Below are 24,285 nucleotides of genomic sequence, written 5' to 3'. Positions count from 1 at the left end.
AATGCAGCCACCTCTGGAGCGGAACCAGCTGGGTTACCCGCCACACCTGCGATGCTGCTGCTCCAGGATGGCCTCGCCAGGACTGGGGTGCCGCTTGCTTCTGGGTCGTGGGCGACTGTGGGAACAGCCACCCAGCAGCTCTTGCAATAGGGAAGGTTGCCCGGCACTAAGATGCAGCCACCTTCTGGGGTGATGGCAGCTGGCGGTACCAGCCACGCAGATACAACTGCGTGTGATGCAGTTCGCCAGGTGGAGAAATATGCAGCCCAGCTCTGGGGTGTGGCAGAGTAGAATTATGGGCCGGGGAAATCCTACCTTCCCCAGCAGAGGTATTGTTTCCTGGCAGGTCCCAGCGCTGCGAATCCCCAAGGCCTGAGTAACACACACTGCGGAGCCAGGGCATTTGCGGCTTCGTGCGATTTGTCAGCGCTTCCCCGGCGCAACGCTGGGCGGATTGGAGTGAACATCCAGCGGGATACACCACGCCTGCACAGAACCACCACCCCCCCATACATGGACACCACTGACGCCCCAACAACCCACACACACACCCACACACACAAACATGGACACCACTGCCCCTCCATACACGGACACCATCGACCCCCAACACACACACACACACACACACACGGGGGACCACCACATGCCCTCTCATACCACGGACCACTGACCCCAACACACACCAACACACACCACTCGGACACCATCCCGCCTCCTTTACATCGGCTACCACTGACCTCCCCAACCACACACACACACCACACACCACACACACCACACACACACGGGACACACTTGCCCCTATACACGTGACACCCACTGACCCCCAACACACCACACACACACACACACACACACACGGACAACCACTGGCCCCTTCCCTACACGGACACAACTGATCCCCCAACACACACCACACACAACACACCATCACAACAACACACGGACACCACTGGCCCCCTCCATTACACGGACACCACTGACCCCCACACACACACACACACACACATCACACACAACAACCACTACGGACACACTGCCCCTCCATACACGGACTTACCACTGACCCCAACACACACACACTACACACACCACACTACACACACCCGGACCACCCTTTGCCCCTCTCCATTCACGGACACTCACTGACCCCCCAACACACACACACACAAACGGACAACCATTGGCCCCCTCCCCCTTCCCCCATTTACACGGACACCATTGCTCCCTCCTACAGGATACACTGCCCCCAACACACCCACACACACACACACAGACCCACTGGCCCCCTCCATACACGGACACCACTGCCCCCCCATACACGGACACCACTGCTCCCCAACACACACACACACGGACACCACTGCCCCTCATGCACGGACACCACTGACCCCCACACACCCACCACCACACACCCCGCTCTACACAACCCCCTACCACACCCCGGTCAGAGTTGTTTGGAGTAGTGATCTCCAACTTCCACTTAGACACTTAGCCGCGGAAGTTCGGGGTGAATGGGATCCTCCACCCCCACTGGGATCTGAGCAGGACACGGCGCGTTCGCGCTGGCCTTATAAGGAGTCAGGCTTGGGAAAAATGGGACCTTCACCGTACTCATCCCTGCCCACTCCCTGCAGCCCGAGCACCTGCTGCCCCCCACCCACTCCCCACAGCCAGCGCCCCTGCTGCCCCCCAACCCACTTCCCCACAGCCATGCGGCCCCCTTGCTGCCCCCCTGACCCTCACTTCCTGGCAGCCCGAGCACCCCCTGCTGTCCCTCTGCCCCAACTCCCCGCAGCCCCGCACCCCCTGCTGCCCCCCTGACACTCCCACAGCACGCGCCCTCCGTGCCCCCTGACCCGCTCCCCACAGCCCAGCACCCCCTCTGCTGCCCCCGACCGCTCCCACCGCCCAGCGCCCCCTGCTGCCCCTGCCCACTCCCGCGCCAGCGCCCCTGTCTGCCCCCTGACCACTCCCGCAGCCAGCGCCCTGTTGCCCCCTTGCCCGCTTCTCCACAGCCAGCAACCCCTTGCTGCTCCCCCGACCGCTCCCCGCAGCCCAGCCGCCCTGCTGCCCCTGTCCACTCCCCGAGGCCAGCACCCCTTGGCCCCCCTGCCACTCCCGCAGCCAGCGCCCTGCTTCCCCCTGACCACTTCCCCACAGCACAGCGCCCCTGCTGCCCCCTGACCATCCCGCGCCAGCACCCCTTGTTGCCCCCCTGCCCCACTTCCCCGCAGCCCAGCGCCCCCTGCTTGCCCCTGACCCACTCCACGCAGCCAGCGCCCCCTGTTGCCCCCCTGGCCCGCTCCCCACAGCACAGTCAACCCCTGACTGCCCCGACCCGCTCCCGCAGCCAGGCGCCCCCTGCTGCCCCCTGTTCCCACTCCCCGCAGCCCGCACCCCTGTTTGCCCCCCCCTGCCCACTTCACCGCGCCCGCGCCCCCTGCTTCCCCCTGACCCACTCCCCACAGTTCACAGCGCCCCCTGCTGCTCCCTCCTTGACCCACTCCCCGCAGTCCCAGCACCCCCTTCCCCCTGCCCGGCTCCCCGCAGCCAGCTGCCCCCTGCTGGCCCCCTGCCCCACTCCCCGCAGCCCAAGCTGCCCCCTGCTGCCCCCTTGACCCACTCCCCACAGCACAGGCAACCCCTGTCTTCCCCGGACCCGCTCCCCACAGCCAGCGCCCCTCTGCCTGCCCCCCTGACCACTCCCGCAGCCAAGCGCCCCTGCTGCCCCCTGCCCGATCTCCCACAGCCCAGCGCCCCTGCTGCCTCCCCTGCCCCACTTCCTGCAGCCCAGCACCCCCTTTTTGCTGTCCCCCTGCCCACTCCCCGCATGCCATCACCCCCTGCTGCCCCCATGACGCCGCTCCCACAGCCAGCCCCCCTGCTGCCCCCCTGTACCCGTCTCCCCACAGCAATCAGCTGCCCCTTTGTCTGCCCCCTGACCGCTCCCCAAGACCGCGCCCCCTGCTGCCCCCTAGACCGCTCTCCGCAGCCAGCGCCCCTGCTGCCCCCTGACCCACTCCACGCAGCCAAGCGTCCCCCTGTGCCCCCCTGCCCGCTTCCCCACAGCACGCACCCCTGCGTGCCCCCCCGACCCAGTCCCACAGCCCCAGCGCCCCCTTGCTGCCCCCCGACCCGTCCCCGCAGTCCCGCGTCCCTGTGCCCCTCCTGACCCGTCCCGCGCCAGCGCCCCCTGCTGCCCACCCGCTCGCCACAGCCCGCGCCCTCGCTGCCCCCGACCCGACTCCCCAGCCAGCGCCCTGCTTTCCCCTGACCCGCTCCCACAGCACAGCGCCCCTGCTGCCCCCTGGACCCACTCCCGCAGACCCGCGCCCCCTGCTGCCCCCCTGACCCCCTCCCCGCAGCCAAGGCGCCCTGCTGCCCCTGTCCTGACTCCCCACAAGCCCAGCGCCCCTGCTGCCCCCGACTCGCTCCCCACATGCCCCAGCCCCCTGCTGCCCCCGACCTGCCTCCCCACGCCCAGCGGCCCCATGCTGCCCCCTTGACCAACTCCCTGCGCACAGGGCCCCCTGCTGCCTCCCCCTGCCCCACTCCCCACAGCCGCGCCCCTCTGCTGCTCCCCCAATCCCGCCACTGCGCCCCCAGCGTCTCTGCTGATTCCCGCCCCACTCCACAGACAGCGCCCCTGTAGCCCCCCACCACTCCCCACAGCACAGCACCCCTGCTGCCCCCGGACTCGCTCCCCACAGCAATGCGCCCCTGTGCCCCCGACCTCGCTCCCCCAGCCATGCGTCCCCTGTCTTGCCCCCCTGCCGTCCCCACGCACAGCGCCCCTGCTGCCCCGACCCACTCCCCACGCCAGGCGCCCCGCTTGCTGGCCCCTCCTGGCCGATTCCCGGCAGCACAGTCCCCTGGCTGCCCCACCGAGCTCCCCACCGCACAGCGCCCCCTGCTGCCCCCTGACCACTTCCCCACAGCCGCACCCCTGCTGCCCCTTGACCCATCCCCCAGCACAGGGCCCCCTACTGCCCCCTGGACCCATCCCCACAGCACAGAGCCCCCTACTGGCCCTGCCCCACTCCCCACAGGCCCAGCGCCCCCCTGCTGCCCTCCCAACCGCCCCTGCAGCCCGCGAGTTCTCCTGCTGCCCCCAACTCGCTCCTCCACAGCCCGCGCCCCTGCTGCCCCTTGACTCCACTCTCCTGCATTTCCAGCGCCAATTAACCCCTCCTCCCAGCCGCAGGAGCCCTTGGCTGCAGTATGGGTGCGGCTTGGGTGGGTGTGGGCGCCCCGGGCCAGCTGCGTCCAACAACGCATTGCAGGAATGTCCTCGCCAACCGCTTGCCTGCGCCTCTTGCCCTGGTAACAGCAGTGACAACGGGCTGGGGGCAGGGGGGACTGGGTGCCAGGTGACGGGGGAAAGGGCATTAGGGCATGGCGGGTGGGTCCTTTTGCACCCCGAATGGGGCCGATCCCCAGGCGGCCACTGAGCTGCTTCACAGCCACGGCTGGCGTCCCCCGCAGGGGCTGGAGGGGCTCCCACCGGGGCGGTGTGGGGAGATTCCTGGGACATTGGAAGGCGCTGAATCCTTGGCAACAGTTACCTGCCAAGCCAAAGGGGGCTTGCGGGTCGGAGAGTGGGGGCACCGCGAGGGTGGCGGTCTGCGGGTCGGGAGTGGGGCACCGCAGTTGGCACGGCTGGCAGTGGGGCTGCGGTCGGGAGTGAGGGAGCACCGCCAGGCACGGGCTAGCAGGGACTGCGGCGTCGGGTGGAGGGGAGCACCGAGGGCACGGGTGCGGGGGGTTGGCGGGGTCGGAGTGAGGGGCACCGCAGGGCAACGGCTAGCGGGGGCTGCGGGTGGGCGTGAGGGCACCGCATGGCAGTGCTGGTGGTGGGCTGCGGGTCGGAATGAGGGACGAAGGCAGGGCTGGCGGAGGGGTGCGGTTCGGGAGTGAGGGGCACCGGCAGGGCAGTTCGGTGGCACGGGGCTGTGGGTCAGGGAGTGAGGGGCACCGCAGGGCAGGGTTGGCAGAGGGCTGCGGGTCGAGAGTGAGGGGCACTGCGGGCAGGGTGGCAGTGGCTGCGGGTCGAGAGTGAGGGGCACCGCAGGCCAGGGTGGCATAGGGGGCTGCAGGTCGGGTGAGGGGCCCGCAGGGCAGAGTGGCATAGGGCTGCGGGTGGGAGTGAGTCGGGCCCGCGGGCAGGATGGCATAGGGTGGCTGCGGGGTGGAGTGGGGGCACCGCAGGCAGGGTTTATGGCACAGGAAGGCTGCGGGTCGGGTGGGGGCACGCCGGGCAGGGTGGCACGGGGGCTGCGTGGTCGGGAGTGTGAGGTGGCACCGCAGCGGCAGGGTGGCTCTCATGCAGGGCACTGTGCTGGGCTGGCGCTGCTGCTCGCGGCTGACCTCGCATTCCTGGCTCAATCGCTTGGATTCCTCGCCCGTCCTCGTTCAGTGATAGTTCCTTTTCTCGCAGCCCAGGGAAAGTGCTTGGGTCAACAGCCCTCAGATGCTGGAGAGCAGTCAGGGATCCTTCCATTGGCCAGGCACAGTGGACTCCTCTCCCGGCCCACCACCCCTCTGCCGGGTGGGCGCAGGGGATGGGTTGCCTGTCCCCTTCTAGGGGGGCGCCGCTGCCATTGGCCCCAAGGCAGGGGCTGGCGGCTCGTGGGGCAGGGAATGGGCGGGGCCTGTCTCCTTCTGGGGGCCCGGCTTCCATCTGCCCCAGGGCAGTACTGTCTGGCTCAGGGGGTGCAGGGAATGGGAGCATAAGGCCTGTCCCCTCTAGGGGTTGCGACCTCCCTCTGGCCCCAGGGCAGGGAATGGGCCAAGGGCTGTCCCCCACTCTGGGGCACCGGCTTGATCTGGGCGGATGGCGCAGCAACTGGCTCGGGTGGTTTCTCCAGCAATATGGCGTTACAACATAGCATTTCGCTGGCTGCCTGGGCTGAATGTCAGAGGCAGCTGGCAGCTGGTATTGTGTGGGCGCGCCAGCCCGGGTGACACAGGCAGACAGCAGGGGATGGGTCGGGCTCCACGGCACTGCCTGACTTCAGTGATTTCTTGTCAGGACTCCTGGGTTCTTCCCTGGCTCATCGGGGGGGCGGGGGGGATGTGTGTAGCTGTGAGAGGGTGAGTCAGAGCAGGGGGGCTGGGAGCCAGGATGCCTGGGTTCGGCTCTCGGAGGGGGGGGGAGTGGAGGCTGGTGGGTCAGAGCAGGGGGGGCTGGGAGCCAGGACACCTGGGTTCTCTCCCCAGCTCTGGGAAGGGAGTGGGGGCTGGTGGTTAGAGATGGGGGAGCTGGGACCCAGGACGCCTGGGTTCTCTCCCCGGCTCTGGGAGGGGAGTGGGGTCTGGTGGGTCAGAGCAGGGGGGGCTGGGAGCCAGGACGTCTGGGTTTTCTCCCTGGCACTGGGAAGGGAGCAGGGCCTAGTGGTTAGAGTGGGGGGGTTGGCTGTGTGGCGGAGTGGCTATGGGGTACCAATGCTCTGTGCGGGTGGGGACAGTGGGCCTGAGCACGCCCTGCGGTGCCGTGAGCAGCATGTTATGTCTCCCCTCCCCCATCTCATTGCCATGCTGCCCACGCTTCCCCGGCTCTATTCAGACCCAGCACAATGGCCTGGCTGGTTGAGGGGGGGGGAGAAGCCCAGACACTGACGGGGGCAGGGCGAGTGCACTTAGCCTGAGCTAGACTGTGCACCTGGGGAACCAGGTGGGTCCACACGCCCCCCCCCCCCCACCAACCCCTGAACAGCTCCTGCAAACACAACCGCTGGTATCTCATTAACCTTCAGCCAAAGGCTCCTGGCTGGGAACCAGTGCCCAGGACAGAGCCAGAGCCAGACAGACCCACGTGCTCGGCGCGGCCGCACAGACACACACACAAAAGGGCTTTGTCTTATCCTGGTTTCCCCCGTCACGCAAAAAAAAAACCCAACCCTGAGATTCTGAGCCATTTTCCCATCCCGAATCGGGATAGAAAGTGGAAATTTCAAAACTAAAATAAAATTGGGAACAAAACAAAGAAAGTGTCAGGCTGGGGGAGTGGAAACCATCCAAACATTTTGTTCCCAGTCCAACCTCTCTTTACGTTCTGCTGAGTTCAGTTTTAAAAGCAACAAGTTGTTTCTCGCCAAGGGGAAAAAAAAACCCGACACTTCTCATCCCGAAAGTACCAACACCGGAGTTTTGGAAAGTTTCAGGAACAAAATTCCCCACGTTTTCCAGGCAGGAGGGATCAGCTTGACCAAATAGACATTTTTCGGTAGGGGTGGGAAGAAACGTTTTGTCAAAAAATTCCCAACCAGCCCGAAAGCACAGAGACCAGGCCAGGCGCACACATGGGATGACCAGATGTCCTGACCATACAGTATCGGGATTGTCCTGATATTCAGGGCTTCGTCTTATATAGGTGCCTACTTCCCCCCCCACCCCCACACACACACACCCCCTCCCAATTTTCCACACTTGCTTGCAGGTCAACCTACATGCACACACCTCTCAAGCTCCGCTTCCAATGCCCGCCAGCCCCCCCAAAGCCCCCAAGACCTCTGCCCAGCAACTGGCACACTAGCCAGCCGATCACTGCATGGGAGCAGTCAAACTCTAGTTCCTGCCCCTAATGCAAGTTGGGATACTGGGGTTCAGGCAGGAGGAGGGAAAAAGAAAGAAAGAAAGAAAGAATTGGGGATCAAAGTCTGACTCCAACCCCAGAACCAGATCAGGTACCAGCAACCCCATCCAAACGAATCAATTTCTGTCCTGTTCTAAAGTCTGTCTCAGCCATTCCCACCGGGTATCTCCCCCACCCCATTTAGGTACCACCCTGCACGCAGCCCAATGGGGGTCACACCGGATTCACTCCGGGGACACCGAGATCAGAAGCCGGCTCTGACTGCACTGACGGCACTCAGCTCACTCCGGATTCACACCGGGGTCAGAATTTTGCCTGGCACGAATAAATGCTTCGAAGAGCAAATAGTGACAAATACAGAATGACTGTTTGCTAATTACAGTTATAACGACGAGGTGATATTTAGTAATTGTCGCCCACTAGCTGATATAGCAATAGCAATGTACTGAATTGCTAATCGGCAAAAACCAATCCAAGGTGTTCTTGCTAATAAGGTTAGTTACAATATTTAATAGCTGGTTCCATTAAATGATTATAATGAAAGTGGAGTTGCTAACCGCTGATCGTATTCATTGTTGGCCACAGATGAATATGAGGATTGTAATATAAAATATCTCTAATTGTTGATGCCGCTGATTGGTGTTGATAACAGGCTAGATGTGGAATTAGGATACCTAGTTCTTAGACAGCTCTTCTCATTAGTGGTTCTCGTTCATCTCACAGACTCATGGATTTATCCTCCCCAAAGCCCTGGATGGCAGGCAGTGCTCTTTGAGCCAATGCATAGATGGGGAAACTGAGGCACATAGCATCGAAGGGCCAGATTCACAACGGAATGTAGGCTCAGTGAGAAGCAGCCTAAACTAGCCAATGGGAGATACCAACCAGAGGGATGTGGCCTAAGCCCCGCCCCTCTCCCCGAGACAGGTGACAAAGTCTAGTGCCGCTCAGCCGTCTCAGCCGCAAACCCGCTCCTGGAGGCCTCCACCGGGTGGGGGCAGAGAATCTCCTGAGTAGCCTTTAGCCTGGTCATTCGAGCACTCAGCTGGGAGACCTGAGTTCAATTCCCTGCTCTGCGTGCCGGGATTTGAACTGGCCTCTGCCACCTCTCAAAGGGGTGCCCGAACCACTGGGAACCAGGGTAGTCTGCCCAGCTCCCTCCATCTCTCCTGCGCAAGTTGTGCCACTCTGGATTAAGGAGCAGAAGGAGACCAAGCAGGAGAACGATCCTGTCGTCCAGTAGCAGAAGCTCTCACACGGGAAAGTCAGGCCCCGGTGTCCCCGGCTCCAACTGCCTCTTCAAAATATTTTCCCCTAGTGGCCAAGTTTTGACAGCAGAGACTGAGAAAGCCGCATGGCATCTAGACATGGAGGGAGTCGATTTTTCTCAGTCAATGTCAGTAAACGTCAATTTCACCATCCGGGCCCAGCGAAACCGACAAGAAAAGTTATTCCCGCCGATAACAATCCAAATTCCCAGCTAGGCAAAGTGGGATCAGAGTGACCTCAAGTCTGTTAAGGGCTGTTACAGAGGACAGCGATCAATTGCTGTATGCGCTGAAGGCAGGACAAGGTGTAACAGATTTAAGTTCGATATTAGGAAAAACTTTCTAGTTACAAGGGGAGTTAAGCTCTGGACCAGGCTGTGGAATCCCCGTAATTTTTAAGAGCAGGTTGGACAAACCTCGGTCAGGAATGGTCCAGGTTTACTGGGTCCTGCCTCGGCGCAGGGGGCTGAACTGAATGACCTCTCGAGGTCCCTCCCCGCCCGACGTTTCTAGGATTGTATGAAGAATGCTGCGCTAATGTGGCTAAAAGGCCACCATCGAATCTACCCCCCACATCTTCTGCAACCGTGAACAGCTAAAATCGATAGCAAACTGAGGAGAGGGGGGAAACGCTGAACCACACCAGGATTGCACGCAACTGCGAAAGTTTCAATCAATCCACATTGGGGGGCAGGGAGGATGCTTAAAAAGAAACATTGATTTGTCTGTCAAAATGATAGATTTCAAAACCAATTGCACTCTGCGGAGTCTCCCCGGAGCTCAGTGGCTAGAGCCCTCACCTGAGATCCCCTCTTGAAGGCCCTTCTCTTCAGGCCGGGGGGATTGAACCGAGGTTCCCTCCAGCCAGGGGTCGCCCAGGTACGGCTGCGTTGCGGCCCGATCCGGGAAGTGTGTTGGGAGCTCGCCGGTCGGCTCGGGCCCACAGGCGAGTTCGGCGGGGGAACGTCTGTGTTCCCCCAGGTTGGGGCAGTGCTCTGGGGTTGAGGCGTCCGGATGCCAAAGGGAGGGGGGGCGGCAGGTCGCGGGCGCAGAGCCAGCCACGCCCAGGGACCATCTATGGCAGACAGCAGGGAGCCGAGGGAACGCCAGTGGGGCCTAGTGCTGGGATTTTGGGGGCCAAGGGGGCAGTCAGGTGCCTAGATCCTCTCGGGACCCGGGCCCGTGCTACAGACCTGCTGACTGTGGAGAAGTGCAGCTCTTGTTTGCCTACCGCAGATCGGGTAACAAGTGACAGAGTATTGAGCCAGTCAGCAGATGAGTAATTAATAATGGATTGAGCTAGGCACTGGAGTGATTATTAATATATCATTGATAAAATATTAGCCATTAGCATCATAATTACAATGGCTCCCTCTAGCCATTAGAATAATTATTCCTGTGATCTATTTATTAATATTTATGATTAACAACTAGATAAATATACATTAATTACTGCTCGAATGATTAGAGCAATCCACTAATTATTACTCTGACATACATTTCTTATATATTAATAATTGATTGACTACATACATAATTATGACTCAATACATTAATTTCTGTAATGATTAGAGCAACTCATTAATATTTGGTACTCTAATTAATACATTAATGAATGCACTAGAGTAATATATAATTACTCGAATGCCTGGCTCACTGCATTATCATTAATAATTATGACCAATGACTAAATAATTAATGTATTGATCTAGGCATTAAGTGGTTAACAACTGTTCGCGTGTAATTAATGAAGCGTTAATCTAGGCGTTCCCCACACTCGCTGTGCTTTCGCTTGTCAACCTGCCGTAAAAGAGTACGGAATTATCACCAATTCTTCCTAACATTGTGATCCAGTCATTAGAGCGAGTATTACCCAGAACGAGCAATCGCTAGATTATTAACAGGATTTTAACGTATTGATCTGGGCTTCGGAGTCATCATAATTTGGGTTAATTAACACAGTCAGCTCAGCAGTCCATGAATTCTTAATAATTAATGATCTATTGATCTTAGCGTTTATCACCACCCTTTTCCCACCTCCCACGTGCTCCCCGCGCAGTTGCAATGCCCCCTTAGAGCCAACCTCTTTCCCTGAGCACCTCCGGTCTGCGCAGCTAGCCAGCCCTCCCCGGGCACTGCTGCAAAGCCTCCAGCCTTCCCCCAGGCCTGGATCAGAGCCGCCCAACCAGCCCCTACTGCCCGGAGCAGCAGCCAGGAGACCAGTGTGCTGCACCGAAAGCTGCTGTAACGGCCCTGGGCCCCCCTCAGCTGGGATTCCCGGCCCATGCACGCATCCCCAGAGCACCCGTAACCGCCCCCGACATGCTCAGCCGATCCTGGTGCCCGCGGAGTCATGCACCGTGGGGGACGAGCCAAGGGCTAAAGACAGCTCCCGTGTCAGACAGCTGGCATTTGGCCACGGGCTGCAGATGCGAGGCTGGTCTAGGGTGTGAAACTGGCTTGGGATGGCTAGGGAGAGAGGCGTGCAGGGACGGATAGAGAGCAATGCAGATGGGGATGGGGAGAGGAGAGTTCAGGATCGAAATCACAGACCAACACTGACAAACAAACCGTAAATACACGACCCGCCGCCGGCAACGTTAGCCACAACCAAAACCAGACCCCACAACGCACACACCGGCAACGATAAATATATTTAACAAGAACACAAACCAACAGCAGCCACTGCCAACTGCGATACGGATAACACAATAAACCACAACAGTAACACGTACCTCAGCATGCGAGCAAGGAGGAGACTATAGATCCTGTATTGGCAACAGCAGCTACTGATAATAGGAACATAGGACACAGAACCGGGTCACTGGGACCAATCCTGTTATTTCAGCCAGCCCCAGTGCCTCATTCCACTCAGACATTCATCAGTCCTGGTCATAAACTTACTGCCGTCTGCAATTCACACCCGCACGATAAACCCCGACACTCCAGGACAATCAGCAAAGCTGGACGTTTTTCATCTAAACTTATTTTTGGGAGGGGGGACAACTCCCACACACACACACTACTCAGGGGTGGCTCTAGCTTTTTCGCTGCCCCAAGCACGGCAGGCAGGCAGCCTTCGGCCGGGTACCTGCGGGAGGTCCGCCGGTCCCGCGGTTTCGGGGTACCTGCCACTGAATTGCCACCGAATCTGCGGGACTGGCGGACCGCCTGCAGGAAAGCTGCCGAGGGCAGCCCTCGCAGGGACCGGCGGGGTGCTGCCCGCCTGGAGCCACCACTACCACCACTTTTGGCTAAACCAAAACATTTCGAAAACCATTTTGGGTCAACCCTGAATGAAGCATTTGGCGCATGTGGAAATGTCCCCGTTTTTGACATTTTCAGATTGGTTTGGAGTTCTCGTCGGGAAGCACAGGTCCTTGCTTCTTTAGAGACACATTTCAGTTTCCTTGAAATGGCCTATTTTGATTGGCCTGAAAATGACATTATTTGGGAATTTTGTTTCATGGGAAACTAAAAAAAAAACATAATAATAAGTTTTTGTTCCACTTTAGAACAGGAAAAAAAATTCAACATTGTGGAACGTCCCATAAAATGGAAAACGCAGTTCCTGCCCAGATCTACCAAACCCGTGACAAGAAGCGACAACACAAAACTAACAAAATGTGTCACTGTTACAACACTTCCCAACAATAAACAACAATGCATAACCATATCGCACACACGTGAACCGTGACAAGAGCCAACACACAACCACAAGATGAGAAACCAGTGCATGAAGCACAATGCTAGCCCCCAGTACAGATACACACACAATAAATGAGAACACACGATGACAATAGCAATGCACACAAATAGCAGCAAGAAACAGTTGGGGTAAGGAATGGTGTCCCCAGCCTCTGTTTGTCAGAGGGTGGAGATGGATGGCAGGAGAGAGATCACTTGATCATTACCTGTTAGGTTCACTCCCTCTGGGGCACCTGGCATTGGCCACTATCAGCAGACAGGATACTGGGCTAGATGGACCTTTGAATCATAGAAGAGGTAGCAAGGTGCTTGAATCATAGAAGATTAGGGCTGGAAGGGACCTCAGAAGGTCATCTAGTCCATCCCCATGCTCAAAGCAGGACCAACCCCCAGTTCCCTAAATGCTCCCCCCAAAGATTGAACTCACAACCCTGGGTTTAGCAGACCAATGTTCAAATCACTGGGCTATCCCTCCCCACTGGTCTGACCCAGTCTGGTCATTCTTCTGTACTTCCAGCAAGAGATCAGCAATGATGCAGATCCACAGTAGCAACATCCAAACACAACATGAACATACACAATAGACCACTATGACCCGTGACAATTGGAACAGCAACACACACACTTCTGAACACCAGCACCCCACACAACCGCAATTGCAATGAATATATGGACAAGACACAAGGACAAGAACATGGATGGTTAAGTGGCATCCCAGCAGATAGGATCCCAGGTCACATTTCTGAAAGCACTAGGTTCTTGCTGAAATAAAATGGGATTTGGGCCTTTGAAAAGTGAGTTTCAAACCCTCCCCCCCCTTTCTTCCTTGGAGAAAAAACGAGTTTCAAACATCCTCTTCTTGCTAGGGGACAAAATGAGTCTCAAGCCCTCTCAAATCCCAGCTTTATCTGCCCACAAATCTGCCACCTTTAAACAATTGTGTTAACTGGGTGCCAAACCCCAGTGTGGGTTTTAATTTGGTTGAAACTTAAATCAATTCCTAATTGTTTTCAGCTAAATCAAAATGAGATTATTACTTAGATTTGAAAAAGCCAAATGTCGCATTCACCCCAGGCTACCACCCATGCAGACCATTTCCGCTCAGTCAGCGGATTCAGTCCTAAACGGGCTTTTCTGCAGAAATAATCCCGACCTTTCACCCCACGGCTTCTCAGCTGATTATACCCGTTGTCATTGCTACTATCAGTGCTTATCTGCATAACAACAGTCGAGTGGGCTGGGCTCCTCACTGGGCGGCAGGACACCTGGGTTCTGTTCCTGGCTCTGTCACCTCACTGGCCCTCTCTGGACTTCAGTTTCCCCTCCAATCCCTTGTCTGGCTTGTGTGTAAGATCTTTGGGGCAGGGCCTGTCTCTTCCTGTGTGTTTGTGCAGCGCCCGGCACAACGGGGCCCTGATCTCAGCTGGGGCAGGGACTGTCTCTCCCTGTGTGTCTGTGCAGCGCCCGGCACAACGGGGCCCTGATCTCAGCTGCAGTTTATACACAAATAAATACATAAATATTAGTAATAAATACTTAGATACATTAGTGTAATAGGAACAGTCCATTCTATTATTTAGTCTCACCTGTAATGCCGTGACCAGGCGCTGCTTCCTTCTCTCTGCTAATATTCCCTTTTCTTTCTACTTTCTTTGTCCACTTTTAACACCAGCAGTGGGTCTAGTTATTACTGTATCTATTCATTATTAAGCATCAATGCAATTAATTTACATCTGCCGTCCCCACCGACAGGGCTGGTTCTTGGACCTGTCCCTTTGTACTCACGGCCCACGGGTTCTAGATTTTCTTTCCCCCCTTCCTAGTGAGGGAATAAGGATTCTTGTTAACAGCTATTGTAATTGCTAAAAGAACAGGCGTCCTGGTGGCACCTCGGAGACTAACAACTGGCTACAGGCCCACTTCATCTGATGCAGGTGGTGGAAAATACAGTCGGAAGCTCCGTCCACACACAGAGAACATGAGACAATGGGTGTTGCCCTGCACACGTAAGGGGGTAATTAGCCTGGCCCAGGTTGCCCAGGCCCAGGAGGGCGCTGCCGACCCCGGAGCAGCTGGCTGGGAGCGGCTGAGTGGGACGCAGGGGCTGGCCAGGAGCGAACCGCTTGGAAGTGGCTGGTTAAAAATGGCTCAGGTCTGAGGCGCTACCTGGCGTCTCCCCCGCAGGCCCCTTTCGGAGCCGTCTGGGAACTTCACAGCCCGGGCGGAACCTGAAATAGCAACAGGCAGAGGCTGAGCTCAGTTTGCTCCAGGGTCACTGAGATCAGATTCCAGCCTGGACCCCATTGCAGCGGGGTCACTCCGGCTTTACACCGGGGTCACTGAGATCAGAATCCAGCCTGGACCCCATTGCAGCGGGATCACTCCGGATTTACACCGGGGTCACTGAGATCAGAATCCAGCCTGGACCCCATTGCAGCGGGGTCACTCCGGATTTACACCGGGGTCACTGAGATCAGAGTCCAGCCTGGACTCAGGAACTGTGGGGGAGTCACTCCGGATTTACACCAGGGTCACTGAGATCAGAATCCAGCCTGGACTCGGGACCTGCAGGGGAGTCACTCCGGATTTACACCGGGATCACCGAGGTCAGAAGCCAGCGGATTTCCAACCCCCGTCAGAGACCCGGCAGTTCTGAGGTGCCGCCAGATCCCCCCGGATCCTGCCCTCCCGGATCAAGGTCAAGCCCAACCATGGTACCTTTCCCGGCCGCTCCGATCTTCCGCCTGGCAGGCGCCAAACACCATGAAATCGCCTGGAAACCAGGAAGGTGAAAATCCCTCGGCAGGGAAGGGAAAGATCCGGGTTTTACTCCGCTGTGTAAATCCAGCTTTGCCCCCGGGGGGAGCCGGCTCCAGCGCGCCGATCCGGAGCGAATCCCCCAGGTCCACCCAGCGGCTCCGAACAACCCCGGCGCCCGGCTCTGCCCAGAGTCCTGCCGCTCCGGAGTCTCCCCAGCTGCTCCCCTGAGCTCATCGGCAGTTTATGCAAATCCGCAGCCTGCTGCCTTCTGCTGGGGCCGGGATTCGCTGGCAGAGGCTGGGCAAAAAGCCCAGAAATCCCCCCCCCCCTTCCCACACACACACCCCGCCTCCCTCGGCTCTGGAATTAACACCCCCCCCCCCCCCCCCCCCCCCCCCCCGGCTCTGGAATTAACCCCCCCCCCCCCCCCGCACCCAGCTGCTGGCTGCGGGCTTCCCACGAGAGGCCCCCTTGGAGGGGGTGGCTGTGTCTAGTAGCCCAGGGCAGAAAGGAGGCAGCTTTCCAGGTGGTGGGGGGGGGGTCCCTGTATTGCCACCAAACACAGAAAGGAAGGGGGGGGGCGGATCCCAGCCAAGTTGTCTGAGAGCTGTTTGCAAAATCCCCACCCGCTGGCTTGGGGAAAGGAGCAAGGGGTTCCCTCTCTCTGCTCAGCTGCCCAGGGCTAGGATCAAGTGAGTTTCAATTTCTGCCCCCCACCCACCAATGCCAGGATAAAGAGAGTTTCAATTCCTCTCACCCCATGCTAGGATCAGGTGAGTTTGGCTCCCCCCCCCCGCCTGCACCCCAACCCCCACTTCATGCTGGGATCAAGTGAGTTTCAATTCCCCCCTCCAATTCCAGAATAAAATGAGTTTCAATTCCCCCCACCACCAATACTAGGATAAAGAGAGTTTCAATTCCCCCTACCACCACCACCAATGCCAGGATAAAGAGAGTTTCAATTCCTCCCATCTCATGCTAGGATCAAGTGAGTTTGGGTCCCTCCTGAACCCCAATCCCCACTTCATGCTGGGATCAAGTGAGTTTCAATTCCCCCCTCCAATTCCAGGATAAAGTGAGTTTCAATTCCCTCCTCCCCCCTCATGCCAGGATAAAGTGAGTTTCAATTCCCCGACACTATGTTAGGCTCAGGCACATTTCAATTCCCCCCAGCCCCATCCTCATGCTAGGATCAACTGATTTTCAAATTCTCCCTTACCCCGACCTCCCAATCCTGGGATAAAGGGAATTTCAATTCTTCCCTTCCTGTTGTGGAAAAGGAGTGAGTTTTAACCCCAACTCTCTTTCATGTACACACACGGGTGTGTACACACACACACACACACACTCCACCTGCTAAACAAAGTAAATTTCAAATCCACACACTCTTGTCCAGATAAAGTGAGTTTCAAATCCCTCCCACTTGTCTGAACGATTGTGCTTTTTGAGGGGAAATAAGGAGTTTCAGTTCTTTCCTCCTGCTAGGAACAAGGTCAGTTGTAAATCTCCTCTCCCACTGGGAAAAATGAGTTTCAAGTCCATCCTCTTGGGGCTAAATGTGAGTTTCAAATCTTCCCTTTTGATGGGACACGTGAGGAAAAACCTCCTCGCTTGCTGGAAAAAGCATTTCACACCCTCCTTCTGCCTGGGGGGATAAGTGAGTTTCAAGTCACCCCTGTGCACTAGCACTGGCCTTGGTTCTGCCCCAGCCCAAATTCTTGCCACCACTGGAGAACGAGCCCCCCTCTTTTGCAGCCTTGTTGTGTCACCAAGTCACAAGGCTGGAATTCAGTACTGCTAGGTCATATCCCCAGCTCTGGGAAGGGGGTGGGGTGGAGCGGGGGGCCTGGAAGCTAGGACACCTGGGTTCTAGTCCCTGTGCTGGGAACTTCTATTTGGAAACTCACATTTTCCCCTCAGCCAAAATGGGGCCATAAAACCCATTTTCCTGCCCCCAGCAAGACAGAAGGGTTGAAAGTCCTTATTCCTCACAAGAGGTGTGATTTAAAAACTCACTTTCTCCTAACAAGATACAGGACTTGGAACTCACGTGTTCCCTGGGGAAGAAAGGGGTGGGGGGGACTTGAAACTCACATTTCCTGTTACAACTCATTTTTCCCAGCCAACGGCTGGGATAGGGAATTCACATTTTCTCAGTAACTGGACATGGCTTCAAAACTCATTTATTCCCAGCAAGAGGCAACAGCGGCGGTCAAGGTTTGTGAGAGCTGAGCTGAAGGTACATGGTGTGAATCATGCAGGAGTCAATCAATCTTCGGATATCCTGGCTCCTGCTCGCCCTTCAGTTTGGCTTCAATCCACCCTCCAGGCCTTATATGGCTTTGGGGACAGGAAAAAAGCAAGAGTGAAAGTCGGGATTAGAAAGCACAAGAGCAGAGGAGGATTTCCCCTACCGCCATGGGGGCCTGTCCCTTCTAGGGGCACTACTCGGACCTAAACTGGCTGGTTCAGGGGGCGGGGAATGGGGCATGGGGCCTGTTCCCTCTAGGGGATGCCGGCTCCCATGTGGTCCCAGGGCAGTGACTGACTGGCTTGTAGGGGTGCGGAATGGGGCAGGGGCCTGTCCCCTCTAGGGGGCGCTGGCTCCCATCCAGCCCCAGGGCAGGGACTGGCTGGCTCAGGGGGGCAGGAAATGGGGCAGGGGCCTGTCCCCTCTAGGGGGTGCTGGCTCCCATCCAGCCCCAGGGCAGGGACTGGCTGGCTCAGGGGGGCAGGAATGGGGCAGGGGGCCTGTCCCTCTAGGGGCACCAGCCCTGATCCAGCCCCAGGTGGGGGAGGCGGCAGGTTTGAAGACACAGATTCTTTCCCGGACCCCAGCCAGGAGCCAGGGATGAGCTGGATCTCCAGCGGGTTGGAAAGCACCTTTCCCAGCAAGCGGCTCTGCGGAGGCAGGTCGGGCCCTGGCGCTGGGGGTGACTCAGAGCAGGGCGAGGCCGAGGGGTGGCAGAGGGGAACGAGATTTTGGAGCCCATGTCTCCCGCTGGTCCCGTGAGGTGGGAAATCTTGGCCCCGTGTGTGGAGGCGCTGGGAAACGGGGCAGGGCCGCGCTAAGCCAAGCAGGGGAAGAAGAGGAGAGGAGGGAGGCCCAGAGGAGAGCCAGGGGGGCGAGAGAGGCAGGTGCAGAGGGAGCGAAGAAAGAGGGTGAGAAGGGGTGGGCGAGGCTGGGCGGAAGAAGAGACAAACGCGGGAGGAGGGGCGCGGAGACTTTGACAGCGCCCGCGGTCCAAGCTGCCAGGAGACGCCGCCGCACGTGTGGCAGATTCCCTGCCTCGGCCTGTCTGGCACGTTGCAGCTGCTGCACCCTGACACCGGCAGAGACGCCTGTTCCCTCCCGCGTCTCCGGGAGCAGCTCCTAACAATGGGGGGGGGCATTCCTAGGGAAGGAGAGGAAGTGGGGGAGAGCGGGGTTAAAGGGGACTTGGTTTATAGACCCACCCCCCAGCCAGACAGGGAAACATATATAGAGAAGAACCCAGGAGTCCTGACTTGCAGCCCCAAGCCCTGCTCTAACCACCAGACCCCACTCCCTGCTAGAGCTGGGGAAAAACCCAAGAGTCCTGGCTCCCAGCCCTGCCCCATCAGCTCTCCATAGGACACCTGCACCTCAGCCGGCGCCAGTTAGCCAGAGCCCCGGCCTTGTGGCCAGCAGCCACAGCAGGGAGACCCTGGGCTGAACAGCCCTGGGAAACGAGTGGCTCTTGGCCCCTAGGATGGGCTCGATTCCAGTGTCTGAGCATCCCAGCCAGGGCATTACTGACCAGAGGGCACAGGCTTTGGAGCTTGTGCTCATGGCAACCAAAGTGGGGCAGGCCCCCCATAAGCCACCTTCCATCCCCTCTACTGCAGCCTCACACTTTGCTCTGTGTGCCCCCCTTCTGCCCTCGCAGACCAGCACCCCTGCGCCAGGTGCTGTACACCCCAGAACACCACACTCAGAGGCGGAGGGGTTATCTGGAGCTCCAGCAGCGCTTGGGGGGGTGGGATCAGGTGATTGGAGGCTGGGTTTGCAAGGGGGGATTAGCCACTGAGCCATGATGCCATGAAAAGCGGGTTTCCCAGAATCCCGTGTGTCCCAGACATGGGGTTTGTGCTGAGATTTCATGGGCTCAAAAAACAAGGGCATGAATAGTCGACAAAACGTGGTCTGCGCAGCCGCAGAATGGGGGTGGGGGCTGGGCTGGCAGGGCTGTGGGTCGGAGTGAGGGGCACTGGCAGGGCTGGGCTGCAGGTGGGCGGCAGGTTGGGGCAGTGCAGGGGACTGAGCAGGCGCTGGGTGCTAGGGGCGGTGCGGACGGGGAGGTGGCACGGCAGAGCTGGGGGGGGGGGCTGGGCTAGCAGGGGCTGCGGGTCGGGAGTGAGGCACTGGCAGAGTGGGGAGGATGGGCTGGGCTAGCAGGGGCTGCAAGGTCGGGAGTGAGGGGCACCCACAGGGCCAGGGGAACAGGGCTGGCTAGCAGGGGCTGCAGGTCAGGAGTGAGGGGCACCGGCAGAGCTGGGAGAGCCGGGATGGGCTGCAGGGGCTGCGAGTCGGGAGTGAGGGGCACGGCAGGGCTGGGGGAGCCCGGGGACAGGCTATCAGGGGCTGCGGGTTGGAGTGAGGGCCGGCAGAGCAGAGGCGCAGGGTTGGGCTAGCAGGGGCTGCGAGTCGGGAGTGAGGGGCACCGCTGGGCGGTGGGGAGCCCAGGGACGGGCTAGAGGGGCTGCGGGTTTGGGTAGTGAGGGCACGCAGAGCAGAGGCGCAGGGCGGATGGGCTAGCAGGGGCTGCAGGTCGGGAGTGAGGGGCACCGGCAGAGCTGGGGGGAGCCCAGGGTTGGGCTAGCAGGGGCTGCAGGTCGGGAGTGAGGGGCACCGGCAGAGGCACTGACATTCCCCCTTATCTCTAGACAGTTCCCAGGCTGCATCCCCCAGCTGCCCAGAGCCGAGTTAGATGCGATAAGCGCTGGTGCCAGTTTGCAGGAGGCAGCAAGACCATCCCCCAGCCAGGGATGAGAGAGGTTCCTCCCCCCCCCCGCCCATCCCTGCCCCAGCCATTGGAGCCGGCGCCCCCTAGAGGCGAAGGTCCTGGCACTGGCACTCAGCGGGTTAATAGGAATCGGGCCCCACTGAGCTGTTTGCTTAGGGCCTGTCCCGGCTCCACCTTGGGCACCTTTGCCAATAAAGCCGAGGAAGGTGCCGGGTTCGGTGGCAGGCGTGTGGGGGCCCATCCCCAGCAGGTGCGATCTCCTGGCTGCCGGGTTGGAGGAGTGGGGCAGGGAGCAGCGTGGTGCAAGGGGACAGCTGGGTCGGTTTCCAGGCTCCCCCATGCCTGCCACCGCTAGCGATAGCAGTGAGTCTGGTGCGGGGATTTTAACACACAACCCTGCCCCACTGGAGGGGGGGACTTGGGCAAGGGCAGAATACAGCCTGTGCTAACAAAGGTGTGGGCAGGATTTAACACTCACATGGTCCCTGTGGGAGGATTTGAAACACTCTTTTGTCCCCAAGAAGAGAGGTGGGGGGCTCTGTAACACTCATTTAGTTCTTCCAAGAGGAGGGGTATTTGAAACTGACCTTTAACCCAGGAAGGTGGATTTGAAACTCACTTTATCCTAGCATGAAGGCAGGACTAGAAACTCACTTCTCTCTCTAGCAAGAAGAGGGAGGAGGGTATTTGAAACCGATTTTTAACCCAGCAAGAAAGGGGATTTGAAAAGCATTTTACCCTGATGTGAAGGGGCGGTGGGGAGCAGAGAGCTAAAACCCTGCAAGAATTTTTAAATAAAAGATACAAGGGAGAGATTGTGACCGAGATTTGGGGGAGGGAGGCTCATACCCCACATCCCTCCAGGGCAGGGTGGGGGTGGGGAAGCACCTTTCCACCCAGGGATTTGAAACTCATTTTTCCAAGCTAGGAGAGACCTTGAAGCAGCAAAGGAGTGAGAGATACAGCTGCAGACAGACACCGCCCCGATTCCCGGCAGCCAAGCACAGCACTGATTTCTCTCTCCACACACGCGTGCCCACAGATCCACACCGTCCCCAGACAACGGGAGCAGCCCGAGCTCATTAGTTCTCGCTCCGCATCTGTGCCCATCTCCACGGGGGACACACGCGGCCTGTGCTGGAGGGGGCAGACAATGAGCTACCCGGGCACCCCACAGCTCCATCAGTGCCCCTCACTCCCGCCCCACAGCCCCCTGTCCTCAGCCCCGGCCTGTCCCCTCGCAGCCCTGCTGGTGCCCGGCGATACCAGCCCTGGGCACAGGGCAGGGCCCAGCCGGAGCAGGGCACAGGGAAAAGGTGGCAGCCGGGGGCCCTGCCTGACAAGTGGGTTTTTAATCAGCAGAGATTCCTGGCTGCTGGAGACGGTTAAATATAGACACAGGCTGGGGGGAGGGGGAGGCGATATGGGGATAGACAGAGACACAGACAGATGCCCACACACACACACACACACACACACCCCGCTGAGATCATTTCTTCCCAACCCCCATCTCAGTCACTTTCTCCTCTATTTTCCTTCCCAAGTTTCTGGTTTGTCCGGTTTTTCTGCTCAGGTTGAGTCACACACACACACACACACACACACACACACGGAGATATGTGCAACGCACCACTCAACACAAAGGAAACACAGGCAGTGGAACACACACACACACACACACACACACACACACACGGAGATATGTGCAACGCACCACTCAACACAAAGGAAACACAGGCAGTGGAACACACACACACACACACACACACACACACGGAGATATGTGCAACGCACCACTCAACACAAAGGAAACACAGGCAGTGGAACACACAGAGGCGCACAAGCCAACACACAACACACACAGCGATGCAGCAGGAAACGCACACCCACTGCCAAAGATACGCAATGCAACACACAGTGCAACACACGGGTACCCTGCACTGCAACACAGAGGCACAAGGACCCACAGACCCACAAGGCAACAACCACATACACTGGAACACAAAGACAGGCAGGGACACACACACCCCTTGCTCCCATGAGCCACAGCTCCAGCTGGGGCAGGCAGCTACAGGCCGCACACCCACACAACACACACATTCAAGGCCACCAAATTCCCAGGCACCGTTCCAGATCAGGGCACCTAGAACCTGTTCTAGAACCCAGTACACGCAGGTTCTGGATTCCCAGTAGATCCAGTCCAGGTTTTCCCTCCCACTGAGCTGCACAGAGAGACCTGTTAGGGTCTGGCAGGTGGGGGATTAAAGGAAACCCCGGCACCGGATTCCCCACATCCCTGGAATGGACTCACCTCTTCCCCACCCCCGCTCTCCTGGCGGGGGGCTGTTCACAGAAGCTCCCCCCGCCGCCCCCCGGGGTCTGCAGCCACCATTAGCAAGGACTCGTTCATCCATTATTCACCAGCCAGGCTGTGAAATGAGCCCCCCACGGGAAGTGGGGGAGCTGGTGAATTATTCAGAAGCCCCAGGAAAGCAGCTGCCAGCGATCAATGAACGAACCAGCCTGGGGCAGGGAAGGGGCCTGGGACACAGATGCAGGCCCACACCATTCCCTTCCAGTGGGGAAACTGAGGCACAGAGCCACACCACCCACTTTCCCCCAGGGCTAGGACCCAGGACTCCTGGCTTCCTTCCCCCCACCCCACTGCCCTCCCAGAACCGGGGATAGAACCCAGGAGTCCTGGCTCCGCTAACCCCTATCACTCACTCCTAGCGCTGGGGCGGGAACCCAGGAGTCCTGGGGGACCTTGCTGAGCTGTGGAATTTGCCCACAGAAGGCGGCGGCTCAGAGATCTAGGCCAGGTCGATGCCTGTGAAATATTTTGCCCCATGTGTGAAATTTCTCACCCTCGCCTTGTGATATTAGCACAGCAGTGCAAAGGGGCCTGGACCCACCTGGGGGGCTCTGATCCCCCCCACACACACACACTGAACTGCGTGATAGGTCATCAATGTAAGGCAACCGCACTACCCCTGGGTACCCCAGCTCGGGGAGGGGAGGGGGGCTTGGAACCAGGACTCCTGGGTTCTGTGCACGGTTCTGGGAGGGGAGTGGGGGCTAGTGGTTAGAGCAGGGGGAAGGCTGAGAGCCAGGACTCCTGGGTTCTGTCCACGGTTCTGGGAGGGGAGTAGGGGCTGGTGGTTAGAGCAGGGGGAGGTGGGAGCCAGGACTCCTGGGTTCTGTGCACGGTTCTGGGAGGGGAGTGGGGGCTGGTGGTTAGAGCAGGGGGAGGTGGGAGCCAGGACTCCTGGGTTCTGTCCACGGTTCTGGGAGGGGAGTGGGGGCTGGTGGTTAGAGCAGGGGGAGGTGGGAGCCAGAGGCTGATACCTCCAGGATCCATGGGTTTCTTTGTCCCAGCTCCGCCCCTGCTCAGCAGCCGGAGGGTTCATACAGAGGAGACGTGAAATGGGAATCTAATGTGAGCGGAGGTGGGATCGATCCTGCTGGCGTGCAATAACTGCCCATTCTGCATCAGCAATCCGGAGTAGGTGATAGCCACTGCCCTCCCCCCCAAAACCAGGCCACCCAGTGCAGACCCCTTTCTCCCCCTCCCCAACCCCTGCCCGGCCCAGCCACAGAGACAGTCGCTTCCCCTCTCACTTTATGGCAGTAGCAGCAGCCAAGGGGTAAATCCCCCTCCAGCCCTAAAGGCCAGGGGGCAGTGGCTCCATCCTGCCCTCCCTTTCAGCCAGAGGAGGTGAGAAGCAAGTTAGACTCCACTCGCCTCCCACAGCCAGAACCCAGGAGTCCTGGTCCCACCCCGTCCCCTGCCTTCTAACCACTAGACCCCACTCCTTGCCAGGAGCCAGAACCGCAGGAGTCCTGGCTCCCAGCCCGCCCCCCCCGCTCCATAACCACTAGACCCCACTCGCCTCCCAGACGCAGAGCCCAGGAGTCCTTGCTCCAGCCCTGCCCCACCCCCGCCTCTAACTCCACTAGACCC

General features: G+C 58.8%; 1 long non-coding RNA gene across 1 annotated transcript in view; it reads right to left on the bottom strand.

Moving 5' to 3' along the window:
* The window catches only part of LOC142047634 (uncharacterized), a 57,933-nt gene extending 34,280 nt beyond the window's left edge, over positions 1-23,653 (bottom strand). The window contains exon 1 of the long non-coding RNA XR_012656902.1: positions 23,355-23,653. This is a non-coding gene — a long non-coding RNA (uncharacterized LOC142047634). The remainder of the gene's footprint in view (positions 1-23,354) is intronic.
* Between the last annotated feature and the right edge of the window lie 632 nt (positions 23,654-24,285).

Source organism: Chelonoidis abingdonii, chromosome 12, assembly GCF_003597395.2.
Source record: "Chelonoidis abingdonii isolate Lonesome George chromosome 12, CheloAbing_2.0, whole genome shotgun sequence".
Classification (NCBI taxonomy): Eukaryota; Metazoa; Chordata; order Testudines; family Testudinidae; genus Chelonoidis; species Chelonoidis abingdonii.
Note: the sequence above shows the minus strand (reverse complement) of the source record. Positions and strands in the feature narration are given on the sequence as shown.